The sequence below is a fragment of the Pteronotus mesoamericanus genome, unplaced genomic scaffold, assembly GCF_021234165.1.
Source record: "Pteronotus mesoamericanus isolate MK-2021 breed Mesoamerican mustached bat unplaced genomic scaffold, CSHL_Meso_final scaffold_21, whole genome shotgun sequence".
In the NCBI taxonomy this organism is placed as follows: domain Eukaryota; kingdom Metazoa; phylum Chordata; class Mammalia; order Chiroptera; family Mormoopidae; genus Pteronotus; species Pteronotus mesoamericanus.
Genome location: NW_026555310.1, coordinates 12,283,577 through 12,302,081, shown reverse-complemented (window position 1 = coordinate 12,302,081; position 18,505 = coordinate 12,283,577). Strand labels below are relative to the sequence as shown.

Below are 18,505 nucleotides of genomic sequence, written 5' to 3'. Positions count from 1 at the left end.
GTGTTTTTTTTTTTCTTAGACTCTGAGTTTCAGGAGAGCAGAAATTTCTTCTTACTTTTCTTTGTCTTCTATGGACTTGGTAGCAAGTTTGGCACAAAACACATTTTCAATAACTACTTAATGGGATCTTGGTAATAGCTGTTGAATGAACTCACTTGTTTTTCTTAAGTACAGCTGTTTCCCAGCCCTTACACACAATTAATTGCTGTACGAAGACCCTTGGCTCTTATGAACACTTCTTAGGGGGCTCTTAGATGCTCAGTAACTGACTACCCCCCTGACGTTTAGAAAATCTGCTACTCTGCTCAGTTTTGTTAGGGGCCTCTACTTGCAGTAACCAAAAAATCCAGATAATTGTTCTCCATGATCAATGGCAGCTAAACTGTGGGCTTATGATCTGAGCTAAGCCAGAAATTCGCAGAAAGTTTGGGAAAACATACTATGTTTGCAAAGGGCAACCTTTGAACAGATGTTTGCTTATGTATTACATATTTTACCTCATATTATTTACATGTTCTGTTTATTTATTCATGAATCAATTGACACATTAATTTAACTATTTTTTATTTTGTGCCTACCGTATGCTAAGGACCATACTTGGGCTCCTGGCAGTGAAAAGCACACAGTCTCTTCCCTCATAGAGCCTAATTTCCAGTTGTGGAATTTATTTCTAAACTTAAAAGATAAAGTAATTGCAAGTTTTGATACGTGTTCTACAGAAAACAAACAGAGGAATAGCTGAGATACAAAATAATGGCAGTCAGTAGCCATGGGGTAGCGCTGGGAGGCTTAGGGTTTTTTAAAATAGGGGTCACACAGGTCCAAAATAATATTTTAACTAAGACTAAAATACAAGGAAGAGCTAGTCAAGCAGAGTAGAAGGAAGATGATTCATAGCAAAAGAAACGGTATCATCAGGGGACCTGCAGCTGGATAGAGGTTTTCATGTTCAAATAACTAAAGGAAGATCATGTGACCAGAACACAACGCGTGGCCCCAGAAATGTGAGAGGGAATAAGTTGAATTTGGAGAAATAGCAAGGAGGAGATCCATGAAGTCTTGTAGAATAAGCATCCTCCACTAATAAGCTTTTAATAAATTTTTTGTCGATCCCTCTTGATGTTTTACTCTCTTCTCTTACCTTTTGAATTCTAGAATATGATGCCAAAATTTTATTTAGTCTTTAATATCCTTGCATGGCACTCTGCTATTGCCAATACTTTGTCATTGTGTAATAATTATAATTACTCATTTTTGTCTAGTTCAAAATAACTGATTTATTTTTTATTTTTATTATTAATTCTGTCACCACCTCTGAGGCTTTCAAATGCCTGCTTCTAAAATAATTCCTCTAAAAAACTTTGCATCCATACATATTTTTGCCTGTATATTCTCACATTTTCTCCTGTTCCACTACTTCCCTAAGGCATATATTTTTCACTCAGTCTTGCAAACAAACCATTGTTTTCACATTGTTTTCATTGTTAAGTTGGCAATTAGCTCTCATGCCAACTGTATCCTACCATGCCATTATAGCAAGCATTTTTCAAGAGTAGTTTAGAATACTAAAGAAATCTGATGCTGTATTTTCTCTCTGAATTTCCTCATGTAATCTTTTCTTGTTATTCAAAGAAATGTAGAATTGAGTGGGTGTTGGAGATCCTTTAGTCTCCTACCTTCATTTTATCAGTAAGTTCTCTATAAGTTATCATTAATTATGTACTGTTTAACAATGTAATGCTTCTATTTTTAAATATATATTTTTTTCATTTAAAATGACCTAGCCTTTCACAATACTTTTCATAGTCCATTTGGTATTATAAATGTCCATGAAGGCTTTCTTAGGAAAACTTGGAAGTAAATTACTTAAAACATGCACGCACAGAGAAATGAGGAATATTCATCCTTAACTCCAAAAAGTAATAAAAACCAGGTATTTACAGTGAATAAGTAAATTAGGTCTTCTTTTTCTACTCTGCCATTCTTTGCAAAGCTGTGCAGGAGACAAGCAAAAGGGAACCAGTTTTGTGTCCCCAGTTACCTGCTGGGACCGTCCAGTCTACTCTCAGTTCTAGGCTGAGAGAAAATCTGTACATAATCTTCCTTCATCCTTCCCTTCTTTTGCTAAAGCCGTCCTTTCTTGTTTAAGTAGCTGAATGACCCAACAATGTTTTCTAGTTTGAACATGTTTAAACATACCTTTTGCCCTGAATGTCTAACCTGTTACCGAGAATAAATGCCTGAGCAGAAGTTCAGAGAGATGACATATATGCTGATCTGCACGTTACCATGGAGCTAGTGTCTGCTGGCTGCTGCCCTCCTTCATGGCAAGTAAAGAACGGTCTAGTTATCCGAGAAAAGCAGCCCTTCATTTTAGCAAGGTAACATGTGAGACTTTGGAATACCTGCATAAACCAATATTTCTTACTCTCTTGCAAGCTCTAAATATATCTGCCCTAAATAACATTGCTAGCTATTTACAAAAACAAAATCCTGTTGCTCTGATGCTACAGAAATTCTCTGATGAAAATAATGAATTTTTTTAAGGTATCTTGGGAAAGAATAATATTTCATTCATGAGAAAACTCTTTATAGGAAGAAAATACTCCTATTTTTAAATTTTTTTTAAATTTATTGATTTTAGAGAGAGAAACATCGACTTGTCATTCCACTTATTTATGCATTCATTCATTGCAGATACTCATATTTATAAGAGTTCTATCAATAACAGTATGTATTGATAGGACGAGGCCATCATTAATGATTTTTGCAGTCATTTTTTTCCTAAAGACAAGAGCCTAATGCCAGAAGTTTTATATTTTCTTTTACCTTATGCACTGCTGCTTCCATATGTGAAATTCCTATTGACTTGAAAGGCAGCACCCAATCCAGAAAAAGTGTGTATGAGGAGAAAATAAAGATTGTTACCAAGCTGGGGAAAAAATATATACAATGTATACACACATTGCAGCCCTACCCTTTACCTTTAATACACAGCTTTAATACACATGGAAGAAGAAAGTTCATGTTGACTAATATCAATAAATTATAAATTAATTGTTGTTCTTTTAAAAAAATACATACATAGGGTACTACATAGAATGGCACCAGTGGCTCTGAAATGAAAAGTACAAATGTCCCTCTTCCTTTCTCCCTACGCCTCCCAGCTCTACCAGGACCAGCCCCCAGAAGCAAAGAGTGTCAAGCATTTCCTCTTTTAGTTGTTTTGCTGGTTACCATCAAGGTTGGATTAACCTTGCAGCTAAAAAAAGTTGAGCTTCTGGGTCCTCCAGGTCACATCTTTCCCAAGGCCCTAGGAGTGGCCCAGGAATGGATCCAGGTCAGGTGAGGCTTAAAACTTACATATTTGGGGGAGAAAAAAGTCTTTAAGAGAAAGAATGCAAAATTACACTATAAAATTGCTAGGATTCTTCCCAGTTTTCTCCTTGTAGAAGCCCCTTGTCAGTGAGGATTCTAGAAGGCTGAACTTTATTATTTCAGGGTTAATCTGCCTTTGTTTGTCATTTTTAGATTAACCAACAGCATTAGACAGTGTCTATCAATTCCCATCTGAGAGGCATGAGGCATCTAGTGTACCTACCCAACCTACCAATTTCTCTTTCACCCATCTACCTCCTAGTTTTTTGAGTTGTGTTAGTGTTATTATATTGATAGTTAAGTTTTATGACAGAAACTAAATTATGTTTCTTATCCTGTGGAGATTAATTCCCAAAGCCAGTAAATAGTAAATACAATATTGCTATATAAATTATATTTTCTGTTGAATCAAGGAATCTGGTCAGACGCATAAAGAAATAAAAGCAATCTTGTATCCTGTATTTTCCTACTCCAAGGGGAATCTTCCAGTCATCTTGGATTTACAATATTTTTAATTTTTCTCTAGTTTTTATTTTTTTAACTTCTTCCGGATAAGACTTAGCTGTGCTATTTCTTGTATCCTTGTTTTATTTTCTGTATTCATTTACAAACTTCCTGGATTAACTCCTCAAATAAATTTTATGTAGTTTTGTAGAGTTCATGATCATCTTCAAAATCAAATGATGTCACAGACGATTGCTAGTTTCAGAAAATGTTTTATCTATTTAAATAGGGAAGGCGTCACGAATTGGCGCGTCATCCTTGCGCAGGGGCCACGCTGATCTTCTCTGTATCGCTCCAATTTTAGTGCATGTGCCGCTAAAGTGAGCGCAAGAAAATATTCTTCATGCACGAATTTCAAAGATAAGTTTAACTTAAGTTATCCCTAATATACATTACATGATAACGTGTCTTTAAGAAAAGCTTCAAAGAAAGTTATAGGAATGAAGAAAAGCGGGATAGGTAGGCATGGTGAGGTAATGTTTAATTCATCTCAAGGTAAACGAGACCATTCTGAGATGGAGTCGCCTTTTGTAATTGTCAAAAGGCATGCGTTTGTGTGGATAAAAGCAAAGAGGAAACAGTAGACATTAATTACACTATTCAGCCAGAAGAGTTACTATTTTCTAAAAATATAAACACTTTTCTAAAGGGTTTTTCTTCCTTTTTGTGTTCTCAATTTTCAGGTAAGAACAGCCATGCCTTACCTGAAACAAATGCTATAAATTTGTATCTCAGAAGGACTTCACCAGCAAAACAAGCACTTTAATAATTCAGTATACAAAATAATTATAGTTTCCTGTTGAGATTTTTGTGAAATAAATTGTCTATGCTCTGCGAGCTGAGGGAAATAGATCATTCTACAAAGACAAAATACTCAAAATGCAGTAGTCCCTGCTTCCTCGAGGTATGCATTGCAAGACCCCAATGGATGCCTGGGACTCTGATAAAACCAGGTCCTAATCAAGTCTTTCATTTCTGCCAGAAATGTGGCAGCAGCTGATTCATCAGCAGACACAGCCTCTCCAGTAATTTTTGTATTTTTTTAGTCAAAACCTATTCCTGAACTGTGTAACCACCCTCTACTTGCAGTAAATGGCTTGGGGTCACTCGTTTCAGGGAATCCCTTGCTAAAGTCCTCATACAAGCTCAATGCTTCCTGCCACAACGTGTTGCCATCAATTGGATCACATTTTCTGTTCATGTCTTTCATCTGTAAATGTAATGCTTTTTCCATGTTAACTAAGCACTTACCACGCACAGTAGCCTAACTTTCATAGTTTGAGGTACAATAGCAAAACTAGCATGAATTCCTTTTCCTTCTTCACAATTTCATGGATAGAAGATTAGTCCTTAACTTTTATTCCAGCAACCTCAGCGTATGATTTTTTTTTTTCTCTCCTTACCTAGTTGGAGAACTTTTATTTACCTTTTCGCTTCTCATTGAAGGAAGCCCTTTGCAGCTTCTCATTGGCATATCTGAATCACCAGCGTCTCTACTCTTGCATGTTGGGGCCACTCTTAAGTAAAATAAAGGTCACTTGAACACAAGCACTGTGATACTGCACCAGTCTACCTGATACGCAGGATGGCTGCCGTGTGACTAACAGGCAGGGCGTGTCTGCGGTGCGGAGATGCTGGACTCACCGAGGGACGGTTCACATCCCCAAAGCACATCAAGAGGTTTCATCATGCCATTCAGAAGGGTACACAATTTAAAACTTACGTATTGTTTATTTCTAGACTTCCCAATTTAATATTTTTGGACTGCAGTTGACTGCAGATAACGGAAACTGAGGAAAAATAAACAATAAAGGGGGAGCTGCAGGAATACATTGACGTTGTCTAACAAAAGATTGTATGTTGTTCCTGACAATTTCCATAATATTTTCAAGAATCAATGCTGATGAAAGATGAGAATACTACTCCAGCAACTTTTTTATATATTTGTGCAAAAATAAGGTGTTCGTGACTCATTCATTATTCCATGGGGATCCAGTAATCCCAGCTCTTCTCCATGGAGGAGAGAGTAGGTTTGCATCAACACAAGCTGACATGGCCAGTGCGATTGATTTTTATGTACTTATTGTTATGTGAATAGCTGTCCAGTGGAGAATGGTGTATTTACAATAGGCATGAATGAGTTGAGGGAGGATATAAGAAGAAGGCTTTGGCATTCCCTGATCTTCACTTTTAACCCCTGGTTTACCCATAAGCCAACCCCTGACCCACTGTATCCATCTTAGGATGTTTTTAAAGCCTATCCATCAATGCAGAACATAGCCCTGTACTGCAGAGAAAACCCCAAAGAATAATAATGGAAATGCCCGAGTAGTTTATACTCAAACTAGGGAGGCAACATTCCTGGTGGTATTGGAGAACATTGATGCTGAATTGTGTGGTGTGGACTCTCAATGCAGTAGGTATTTATAGAAAGAAAAGGTCACTCTCAGTTGAATTATGCATAATTTAGGGTTCTTTGATTGCTAGCAACAGGAGCTGCCTCTGCTTAATGCAAGAAAAAAAAGTTTATTGGAAAGAGACCATGATATCCTTACAAAATCTACAGGAAGACTAAAGAGCTGCCCACAAAAATAACATATTTCAAAGGCTAAGCTGCCTGAACTGCTTGATTATGTTGTAAGAATGCTGCGTCCCGGAATAGGTATACTTCATCTGTTTTCCATGTTGTGTCCCTTTGCTCACATGTCAAAATCTCTGGAGGAAAAACTTGACTATTCAGACAAGTCAAATGATAGCTTTATGGCTACAGTAGACCAGGGCACCTTGATTTACAACCCACAAAAATAATATATGGACTTCTGCTTTTGCCTACGATGCAATAGACAATGATGGAGTAGTATAAAAGCCAGCTGTCTGAAAGCAACGGTTTGTAAAACACCTCTCTGTTCTTCATTACACCTCTGTTCTTAATTTGGAATCACAAAGTGACAATCCAAAGAACCAAAATCGAAAGAGATTTCCCATAATATTTACAACTTTAAATTGAATGATTTTTTTTACTACCACAGATGATTGTTTTAAGGCAACATGTCTGAATTGGAAAAGGAACTGTTTGACTTAGATAAGTTATTTCCTAAACCTCTAGCTTCCTACCTTGCAGTTTTATTGTGTGGACTAAGGCCAATGTAAGACCCTATCACGTCAGATGCACAAAATAATTGGAGGCATTTTTATTATTATCGAATGAGCAAATCCATCTAAAATAGTCATAACCAATGAGCTAAATAAGATTCCACTCTTCTGTTAAATAAGTTTTCTTAAGCTTCTGTCTACACTTGCTAAAAATTATTAATCTAATATATCTCCTTTAAATCCTTATTGAATGAGAAAAACTATAAATCATATAAATAGAAAATACATAAGAATTTGTTTTTTTAATGATTTATGGGAAGAAAATTTAATTTAATATAGCCTTTTTTTCAGACATGTTCACCTGATTTTACTTGTTTTTTTTCTTTTTGTATTTTAAAAAACATTTTTATTGTATTTTTTTCCATTACCATTTAGTTCCCTTATAGCCCTATCCCCTCTTTTTGCATTTTAAGGTGATTGATGGCTTGAGGTCAAAGTTACAAAAGTATAACTTGACACCTGCTGTTGCATGCTATACTAATTAGACTGTTTGTGACCTTCATCATTGTTCTGTTACCACATCAAATACTACATTCTGAATATCTTATTGGTGGTAACCCGTTCATTGTTATGTTTGCACTCTGGTAGTCCTGAAATCTAACAATAGGCAAGAAAGACATTTTGTAGTGGTAGTAGTTATTATTATTGATTTTTACATTGAGGAGCTAGATAGAGTTCCTGGTACGAAACGAAGGCAGGGTGATACATATCTGGGACCTACAAGGTGCTTAGAGGATGCTCACTGGGTATCTCTTGGTGCTACCACGACCAGTTAAAATTGTGAATGGAAAATTAGCACAATCACAGCCTGACAAGCACAAGAAAATCAGGGCACAGCCCCCTTGGGGATGAAGGTCTGGGTCACCCCAACAGGGAAGCAAATATACCAATTAAGGTACAGGTCTAGGTGAAAGAATTCTAAACTGGTACTGGGGACTAAATAATACTATGGCCTTGGAACCAGGTGTGGCATTAGGCATTCATTGCACTTTCTTTCATTGACCTTGTTGGATTCAGCCTTTGTGCAGATTGAAGGGGATTCTATTACTGATAGGATTTAATGGAAGGAAAAGGGAGATAGATAGTGGTCGGCACAGAGAATAGTCTGTATTAGAACAACTCGCATGTCTCTTTTGATTCTCTTATCCCGCTCTTAGCTGTGGAGGCCAGCTCTCATCCAGGGGCAACCTGACAGCACATTGCCTTAGGCCAGTGCTGGGTACCTTTCACTCCCTGCTGGAGGGCTTCTATTATGCCTGGTCATCAGATGTCCCGGGACTCTCAGAATTCACTCCTGGATAAGTAGGAAGTTCAGAAGTGTTAATGTCCTGCGGCTTAGCCTTTGACCAGTGGAGAAGGGAGATCATTGATCACTGCTTTTCTCCTTTTCCCCCCAGTGGATGATTCTGACATGCATTTCATGAGGTTTTCGGGTTTTGGTGCATGACTCTCTCCCTGTCATCCAACAGTGGTCGCCATCTCAATATGCATTCCTCTATTGGCTTTATCTTCTTCCCCATTTCTCTCTCTGACCCTCAAGGCGGTTCCCTGGGATAGCATTCTCAGATACATTTTTTTTTTCAATTGCTTCCCTCGGTTGATACTTTTGAAAGAACCCCAATTGAGACAAGAACGTAATTTATATTTATTTAAAACCTGTTAGAAACTTACTGTGATTCAAGTGTTGCTTTACATTTTTTTACTTACTTTTAAACTGATAAGCTTATTCATAAAAATGTGTATATATGGACTATTTTAAAAGCAAAATCTGATATTATATTATTTTATCTATGAACATATTCATATGGAACTCTAATATATGGCCTTTAAAATATAACTACAATCCCATGATCGCATTTCCCAAATTAACAATATTTTCTTAATATTATCTAATGCCTAATATAATTTTAGATTTCCTGATGGTGTCATAAATGTCTTTTTACACTTATTCTATTGGAGTCTGGATTGTAATAAGGTCATATATTGTATTTGGTCAGTATGTGTTTTACAACTCTAATCTGTAGCAGTTTTCTCTGTCTCTCTCTCTCCTTCCTTCTTCTCTCCCTTCCTTCTTCTTCCTTCCTTCTTTCCTTCTATTTATTTATTAAAGAAGTTGGATCATGTGTTCTGTGGAATTTTCCACAGTTTCTGACAGGATTTGACTGATTGTTTCCTCAAGGTTCATTTTAAATATCTACCTTAAAATATAATTATATACTCTCAAAAACACTTGCTCTGCAAATTGTTCACTGTTGATTACTCTGGGAATGATTTCTATCCCCACTTCCTTGGTGCTGATTTTCTGATTTCTGACTTGAGTACTTTGCATTCTCTAATGTGCTGAGGCAAAAGCAAACTCATTTCCTGCTCATTTGGAGGAAAGACTGACTTGTTTATCATATCTATGCTGAAAGTGTACTTCTACATAGAATAGTATTTAGTTATTTTTGTCATACCTCATTCCATAATAATTTGAGGTGACATACAAATGTTCACATAAATCAAGAATTTTAAAATAATGGATGAAGGAATTAAGGTAAAAAAAATACTGAGGTAGAAACAATAAATGCAAAGCTTCAGGTGTTACTCTGAACAGAACGATGGGCATCAAGATGCTTCTTATAGGACAATATTGGTCCTTCTGTATGACAGTAGCATGTCAATGGTAGTACTGTTTGTTCGCTGCTATACGACAAGGCTTAAAACAGTGTCTGGCTCATAGAAGGAGTCAAAAACCAGTTGCTGACTGACTATCTTATGCTCAGTCACACAGTCTCTATGTGTGACTTACTTGTGAGCCACACAGACAATTTAAAACATAAATTCAATTAGGTATGCGTTCTTGCTATAGTTCTTCTGGAAATTAAATATGAAGATATTGTCAGTACATAGCATGTAAGAAAAAGTTCAGTAAGTTTCAAAGGTTTAGGTTTAAGGGTAACACAGGACAGAAAGTTATTTCTAAAGCCTAGAAGGAACAATTACTGCTTTTTCTCCATTAAAGAATATATGATATTTATAAGAGTATTACAATATAACAAGAATAAGGAGTATCAAAATAAAGTGATGACATTTTACCCCAGAGCTAGAAAAAAATGTCTTGTGATAAACAAAGAACAATAATGTCTTCAGACTATTTTTTTAGCTTAAAACTGTCATTTATTTCCTGAAGGCATTATTATATTCATATAAGTAACTTCTAGCTGAAGGGCATCCATAGAAGTGGTTGGAATACTTCAAATCTGAGCTATACACCTCCCTTAATGATACCTATCTTTATTTTATGAAAAAACAAATCAGTTAAAGCTCATTTAAAAACACTGTAAAGCAAAAGACAGACCATTTCTCATTGAAACAAAATGGAAACATAAGGAAGGTATTTTTAAAAACATATTCAGACAAAATAGGATTTTAATGGTTAGACATCGTAGAATGAATCTACAATTTTGTTTCTTTTTAGAACCATTGAAGATTCAGGAGGATTAAATATCATTGACATCAACCAATGTTTCAAAAGAGAGAATTAACAAGAAAGTACTTTTAAATGTAAATTGCTATATAAATATAGAATAAAATTTATACTCAGTCTTACTCTATACTTGGCTCTGTCTCGCACTGAAGACAAGGAAAAAATAAGCAAACAAACCAACCAAAGCAGTTAGTTGTTGCCTGGGCACTGCTGACGGGAACCCTCTCTCACTGTAAATGTGTCATCAGCTTTTCTGGGACACTCTTGGCCCTTTGCTTCACTATTTGGCCCAAGATATTCTGGTGCCCAGAGATTTTTATTTTCATGCCCACACAAATGTTTACCAACTGAACATATAAGTCAAGCTCAAATATTTTTTCACTGGCATTTACATATGTGACAGATTGCAAAAATGAGGAAAAATAAAACTATCTAAAATTTAATGAAATAACCTCTGTAGCACACTAAGGCTTCTTGTCTAAGAATGAACCAAACTGAAACCCAAACATTTAGTGGTTTCCATTTATGAAGTAGCAATTTCAGTGACAGGACAAAAACTCTGTATTCTTATGTTAAAGTATGGTTGACCATACATTTAAGTCAAAAATTTAGTTGATTAGGTATATTCCTGTGTGCATGAATTCAGCAAACTTTTATTGCTCATTATTAAAACCAAACACTGTACTTTGCTTTAGGACTTAGTCTAGGGCTTAGAGCCAAGTGAAGCACATTTCTTCTCCTCAAAAGTTGTTAATTCAGCAGAGGAAATAAAAGTAAATCTAGGAATACCATTTTCCTAAATATGAGCTGGTTGAGGGAGAGGTATAGAGAGGCAGCTTTTGGTGAACAAATGAGGGGCACCTAAGGCCTAAGCTTTTGCTTGGGGATGTGGGGTGAGATAAGATCAAAGACTACTTCATGAGGACAGTGATCCCTCAGGTTATTTTTAATGGATGAGGGGAAAGTAAGAAGAGTATTCCAAGGAAAGGAAAGCTACATTGTACATTGGAGAAAATCTACTGAATTTCCCTTGGCTAGAATGCAGAGTGATTATGGGGAACAACATGAGTGGAGGATATCAAAGTGGGAAGCAGGTGGTTTTAGGGTCTTTAGGCGTGTTTAAACTTCATTCTGCTATGTAGAGGCACTGATGGATTTTTAGGTAAAGGAGTGACATGGCATTTAAAACTAAGACAGTGAATCTGGAGCAGTGTGGAGAATATGAATTGAGTGACACAAGCTATTGCAGTAAACCAGCTCTGAACATGAGCACAGGGTGGTGAGGGAAACTGGCCTTCCATGGGGTGGGGGAGAACTAGCAGGACTTGGTAATTGATGCTGTGTGGGACGGGAGGGAAAAGGAGAAGTTGCCAGCAGTTCTAAGTCTTGAACAAGTGGGTCAACAGTGGTGACCTCCACTGAGATAGAACATATCGAAGGAGGGGAAGACTGGGGAGAAAATGAAGAATTGAATTTTGTAATTGAGTTTGAGATGTGCTGTCTAGTTATAGATATTTAGTAAGGAGTTGGATACACAGGAAACATCAACACTTAAGAAGACAGAGAAGGAAGAGTCCACAAGAGAAACTGCAAAGGAGTGAAGAATGTGGGGAACTGAGGGGAGCAGTGTTACATGGGCCATGCAGGGTTGTTTCCAGAGTAAGGGTCCATAAGCCCATTAAAGGCAGAGAGAAGTCATGTAAGAAAACAGAAACATATCCATTGACCTGAGTTGTCTCAGCATGAGCAATTTCAGTAAAAGTAACATTCCAGTAGATCAAGGCGTGAATTGTGGTGAGAAAGTAGAGCTGGAATGTCAATTTCTCTTTAAAGAAAATTGGCTGTGAAGTCAAGTGGAGATCTTAAGCACTAACTAGGTGGGAATATGAGAGGTAAGAAAAGGGATTTTGATTTTTGATTTTTTTCTTCTCAAAGTATGAAAACGCTGAATGGAAAGAACCTATGAAATTTGAAGGTACAGGCACGGAAGGAAGTGATCGGTAGCAAGCTCCTAAGGACCAAGGGGGCATGGATAAAAGACTCAGGCATAAAAATGGAAGCATGTGAAAGGAGAAGAAAAACAGGAAATTCTGGCTTAATTGGATAACTCTCTTATTCACGTAGGTGGCTATGTTTTGACCTGTCCGATATGGTACAGTAAGTGTAGCTTCAGAGGTTGGTGTCTTGTCAAGAGAGATGAAATAGTAGCAGCTGGTACCACAAGAAGAAACACGGTAGGAAGGTTATTGATTGTAACTGTGTTTGTTCAAATATCCTGTAACAACTTTGTCTAATACTTCCAAAGAACAATTACTAATCTGGCCAATTAAAGGAAAACACTTTCATTTTTCCTTGATGAAAATGTATTCTCTGCCACAGCTGCTGTTATCATATAAAGATCTGTCCATGCCTTATGGAAAAGTTTGTTTTTCAAATAAAAATAGAATAACAAGCCTGACATTTGATAAACTTAATATGTAATCTATGTCATGATACATCAATGAATTTGAATTTATTTTCAATTATGAAATATGGATGAAAATCTTTGAGTTATAGAAGGAAATTACAATTGTAAATCAATTTTAAATACAGCTTCATAAAATATGAATTTATCAATAGGGTACTAGTTTATCTTGCCTTTGATAATTTTTTTTAGAACTATAATTTTAATTTAATAATTGAAGGTACATTGTAGTTTTAATTATATGCTTGAATTTTCCATTAAATTATTTATATAAAAGTAATTTGCTATGATCGTTGCACAATGATGGGAACATACTTAATTCCACTGAGCTATATGCTTAAAAATAGTAAATATATGTTATGTATATTTTACCACAATAAAAAGTCATTTACTATACAATTTAATACTATTTAGACTGGACAATTTCTTTATTGTGAAAATCAAATATAGTGAGTTAAATACTTTGATGTTGCAATTAAAGAATATTTGATTGTTAAATAGTATTTAGAGAAAGGTCAGAAAGGAATACATGTTCCTACCCATCTGTTACATCTCCATTACTCTCTGTTGGTGTTCTTTAAGAGGATATATTTTAAAAATTATGCCAAAAAGGTCTTGTAGGGTAATGAAGACTATAACTTAAAAACAATGTATTTTTTCAAAGTTAATCAGAAAGACTATGGAAAGAACATGGGAGTTAACCAAGAGACTCACTTGATTCCTCTCCTAAAAAGCTTTCTCCCCTTGTTATCTTGGAAAGTAATACAGTTGGTATGAATACACACTGGATACACTTACGGTTTGAAAACCAGATATCTGAGATATGCAGTTATCTTAGTCCACTTGAGCTGCTATAACAACTCCAAAAGAAACTACAGAACCACAAACTCATTAGCTGTCACTTTCCATTTCTTCCAAGCCCCACCTCTTACCATAGGTAAGCACTGACATACTATAAAGACTACATTTGTCTTTAGAGACCTATTCCGAACATTTCATTCAAATGGGATGATATAATATGTAGTCCGACTGGCATATTTCACTTAGCGTAATGTTTTTAAGTTCATCTGTGTTGTGCTATGTACTTGTCGCGGTGAGCCACGCGCCCCAGTGGAGCTCCCAGCTCCTGGATCTGAGGGTTACTGCCTGGAGCCAGCTGAGGAGGGAGCGTGGCTCTGAATCCCGCAGAGCCCATCCCAGGAATGTCATGGATTGGGGGAATAAACACGAGTCGTCACAGACACGATTTTCTGTTTGCCAGGAGAGGAGACGTGGCTCTCTCCTTTAGTGGAGAAGGCCCCCAGCCCTGTGTCCAAAGGCTTTTATTGAGAACCTTAAGCACAGGGGTATACAGAAAAGCTCATCATTCAACGTCAAAAGGTTATGTTTACAGAAAACAGAGAACATAGATAACAGTTTGACCGACACAGGAGATCTGCCTCAGGTCAGGGTCTATAAATAATGTAAATCTCCTTCCTGGTATGAGCCGGTTACTATAGCTTTTGAGGGAAGAACAAAGCATTCTTAGAGGAATTTACTTCTAGGCCTGGTTGTCCATGGGAACTGCCCTATCCAGTTTAGGGCTGTGCCTGCCTTCAGTATTGTTTCAAGCCTGAGCCAGGCTGGTGGGGCAGAGCTGCCAAGAGATAAGGAGACTCCTTTCGGATAGAATGAGGACTCTGGCCCCGTCCAAGCCAAGCCGAGGAGTGTGGGCCTTTATGCCCTTCCTCCATGTACCCCCAAGTTCTTGTCCCGCTGCCCATACTGGCTGATGTCTGGCTAGGTAGTCCTTCCTTGTCAGAGATCTTATCCATCTTTGACTAATCGACCATCACAGGGCCAAGCAGGGTGATGTGAGGGGGGCAGCGGCTGCACCCCTGCCAGGGGGACAGGTTTCATCTCCTCAGTGGACTGTTTTCCCAAGGCCTCTTGATTATTTCCAGCCTTGGGGCCCTCTCGCCTTTGGGCAAGGCTACAGTCCTTGAAACGAGGCGGGGCATTTCCCAATATGTACTGATACTTAATTCCTTTTTATTGCCAAATAATATTTCATTTATGGATATGCCACTATTTATTTACCATTAATCTGTTAATGGACATTTGGGTTGTTTCTACTCTAGCTATTATGAACAATGCTGTTGTGAATATTAATGTACACATTTTTGCATGGATGTATGATTACATTTTGGGGGTTTTTGTTTTAAGAGTGAAATTGCTGGTAACTCTATGTTGAACCTTTTGAGGAACTGCCAGAGTGTTTTCCCAAGCGGTATGGTCTTAGACAAGAAGACTTAGTGTGCTATAAAAGTTATTTCATTAAATTTTAGATAGTTTTATTTTTCCTCATTTTTCAAATCTGAAAAAATATTTGAGCTTGACTTATATGTTCAGTTGGTAAACATTTGCGTGGGCACCATTTTACTTTCCTACCAGCAATGTGTGAGGACTCTAGTTCCTCTTCATTCTTACTAACATTTGTTATGTTGTCTTATTTCAGCCATTCTAGTCAGTTGGAGGTAATATCTCATGATTTCAGTTTATCATTGATGGCTAATGATTTTGAGCATCTTTTAATGTGTTAACTGGAGATTTGTCTATTTTCTTTAGAAGGTTTTTCTATATCCTTTTTAAAGTTTTAATTGAGTTATTCATGTTATATTGAATTGAAATAGTTGTTTATATATTATAAGTAGTTTCTTGTCAGATACATGATTTGCAAATATTTTTGTCTTTTTACTTTCTTGATAGTATCCTTTAAAACACAAAACATTTAATTTTCGTGACGATCAATTCATCATCTTTTTATTTAGTCATTTGTGCTTGTGGTGTGATATATAAGGAGATTTTGCCTGAGCCAAGGTTATAAAGATTCACTCCCATATTTTCTTCTAAGAGTTCTGTTGTTTTAGTTCATAAATGAAAGCTTATGATCCATTTCATTCTTTGTGTGTATGTTGTGAGGAAGACATTAAATTTCATTCTTTTGTATATGGACATACAGATGTCCTGGTATCTTTTGTTGGAAAAGACTATTCTTTTTCAAGAGTATTTTGGCTCTTTGGAATCCCTCGAATATCTGCACAAATTTTAGAATCAGGTTGTCAATTTCTGTAAAAAAGGCAGATGGGGTTTTGAGAGGAATTGGATTAAATCTATAGATGAGTTTGAGAATTAGCACTGCCATGTTAACAGTATTAAATATTCTTAACTATGAATATGGGATGTCCTTTCACTCACTTATGTTTTGCAGTTTTTGGTACATACAAGTCTTACATTTCTTTTATTAAACATATTCCTAAACATTTTATTCTTTTTGATCCTATTATAAATGGAATTGTTTTAATTTCATTTTGAGATTGATCATTGCTAGGTATAAAATAAAAATGATTTTTGCGTATTGATGTAGTTAAGTAAAATATTTAGTTCATTCCATTTTATATGGATTTTTATAAAGTTACATTTTTTTATGGCCATCTTCATAATCATGATGATTAGAACGTTGAGTGGTCTGCCTAATAATTTAGCGGACTGCATAGCTGCCTTTCATATAAATCCTGCATCTAATAAAGCCTTACATTGATTTATGAGGGTGATTCCCAATCATGGAGTTGGCATTCTAGTGTGGGGAAGTCATACAATAAACAAATAAGTGTCAAAAAGAACTGTAAAGTGGTCTAAGGGTTTAAAGAATGAAGAAGGAGTGCAGCTGCAGATTGCGGTGAGTGGAGGCCTCTCCATAAGGTGGTATTTAAACACCAACCCAAAAGAATAGAGAACGTGAACCATGAAAAACCTGTGAAGGAAAAAAAAAATGCCCTTTGCAGAAAGAAAAGAGAGTAAGAAGACCCACTAAGCAGAAGTGTTCAAGAACAACGAGGCAGCATTAGATTTGAGGAAGACGAGCAGTTGAGAAAGTGGTAGGAATTGAGATCAGGAGGATCAGGACATTCCATGTTGCTCTGCATGGGACAAGGAGTCCATGCAGCTTTGTGCAGAAGCGTGACAGAATCTGATTTAGTGTTATGGGGAGACTGAGTTGGAGAACAGCAGGTAGCAGGTTGAGGCAATGGCCGTGTCAAGTTCTCAGTGTGTAGCCTAAGGAGACCCCAGGGGAACCCTAAGAACATTTCAGGACTCCATGAAGTCAAAACTACTTTAATGATAACTAAATAGATGTTATCTGCCTTTGGTACTGCATTGACACATGCGCTGCTGGTGCTAAAGCAATAATGAATAACACTGCTGACACTTTAGTAAAACTCCACAGAGTGACACCGAAATCTACTAAGTCATTGTAGTCTCCACAACCACACACTTGCATATAAAAGCCTGTTTCACTTAACTACATCTCTGATGAAGCTGTAGCAATTATTAATGTTAGTAACTCTCAACCTTAAGAACATGGCTTATGAAGAAATAGGATGTGCACACAAAACTCTTCTGTTGTTTACAAAATTATTTTTGCTGTCTTGAAGAAAAGCATTTGTGCAAGTGTGTTGCAAATTGAAGTGGCCACTTTTTTTCACTGAAGAGAACATTTTAAAAGAACACTGAAAAATTACATATCCAGACTTGTATATTTGGCAAATATTTTCTCAAATACAAATTGAATTTGCTACTTCAAAGAAAACAACTGGTAGTATTTGTTGCCATTGGTAAAATCTGAGACTTGAAGGAAAAGTTTCAGTTTGGAAAAGGTGTGTTGACCATCATTAACTTGATGCATCCCAATAGTTCAAACATTTTGATAAGATTGGTCATTATATGCAAAACTATGCCACTCTTCTAATTTTTTAAAAATATAGTTATTATTCATAAAAGTGTTAACATGTTATGGTTTACTACTGTTATTCTTCAAAGAGTTAATAAATTAAAACATAGACTTTCAGAAGGACACATACTGCATGATTCCACTTTTATGAGATATCCAAAATAGTCAAACATAGAGACATAGAGGGTAAAATAGTGTTGCCCAGGGGCTAGGGGGAAGGGGAATTGGGGGGTTGCTTTTCTACTGGTATAAAGCTTCAGTTATGCAATATGATTAAGCTCTAGAGATTTGCTGTACAACATTGTGCCTATAGCTAATAATGGTAGACATCATGTTAAGTGTTCTTAACATGATAAAAAAAGAAAAACAAAACCAAACAAAGCAAAAACCACGGGCTTTCACGGTTGGAAGAGATTTGTAGATAGGAGGTGGCAAGAGGTCAGCTGTGGCTAGATCATGGGGTCCCTGAATGTTTATACATGAATGAGCCACTAAAATGCAAAATAAACATCCATATCTAGCCCCTCATTTCCATCCAAATCCATCCCGGACATAATTGAAGGAATTGTACTGTCAATTTTGAAATTTTTTTTTTTTAGATGAAATTTAGAAAGATCTCTAAAAGAACATCAAAACAATTGAACACCTACTTTAACAGATGCTTGGCAATAGTGGAGAAATTTCCAAACAATAGATTTGAATTTATCTTTATGATTCTCTGAGGGAGGGGCTCTGTCCCACAGGGCTGCTTTAGATAGCCGTGGAT

At 36.5% G+C, this 18,505-nt stretch overlaps 1 non-coding gene across 1 annotated transcript; it reads right to left on the bottom strand.

The window, feature by feature from the left end:
* Positions 1 to 4,103: 4,103 nt before the first annotated feature.
* LOC129085152 (U6 spliceosomal RNA) lies at positions 4,104 to 4,210 on the bottom strand. The gene has a single exon (XR_008530656.1). It is a non-coding gene; the product is annotated as a U6 spliceosomal RNA (small nuclear RNA).
* Between the last annotated feature and the right edge of the window lie 14,295 nt (positions 4,211 to 18,505).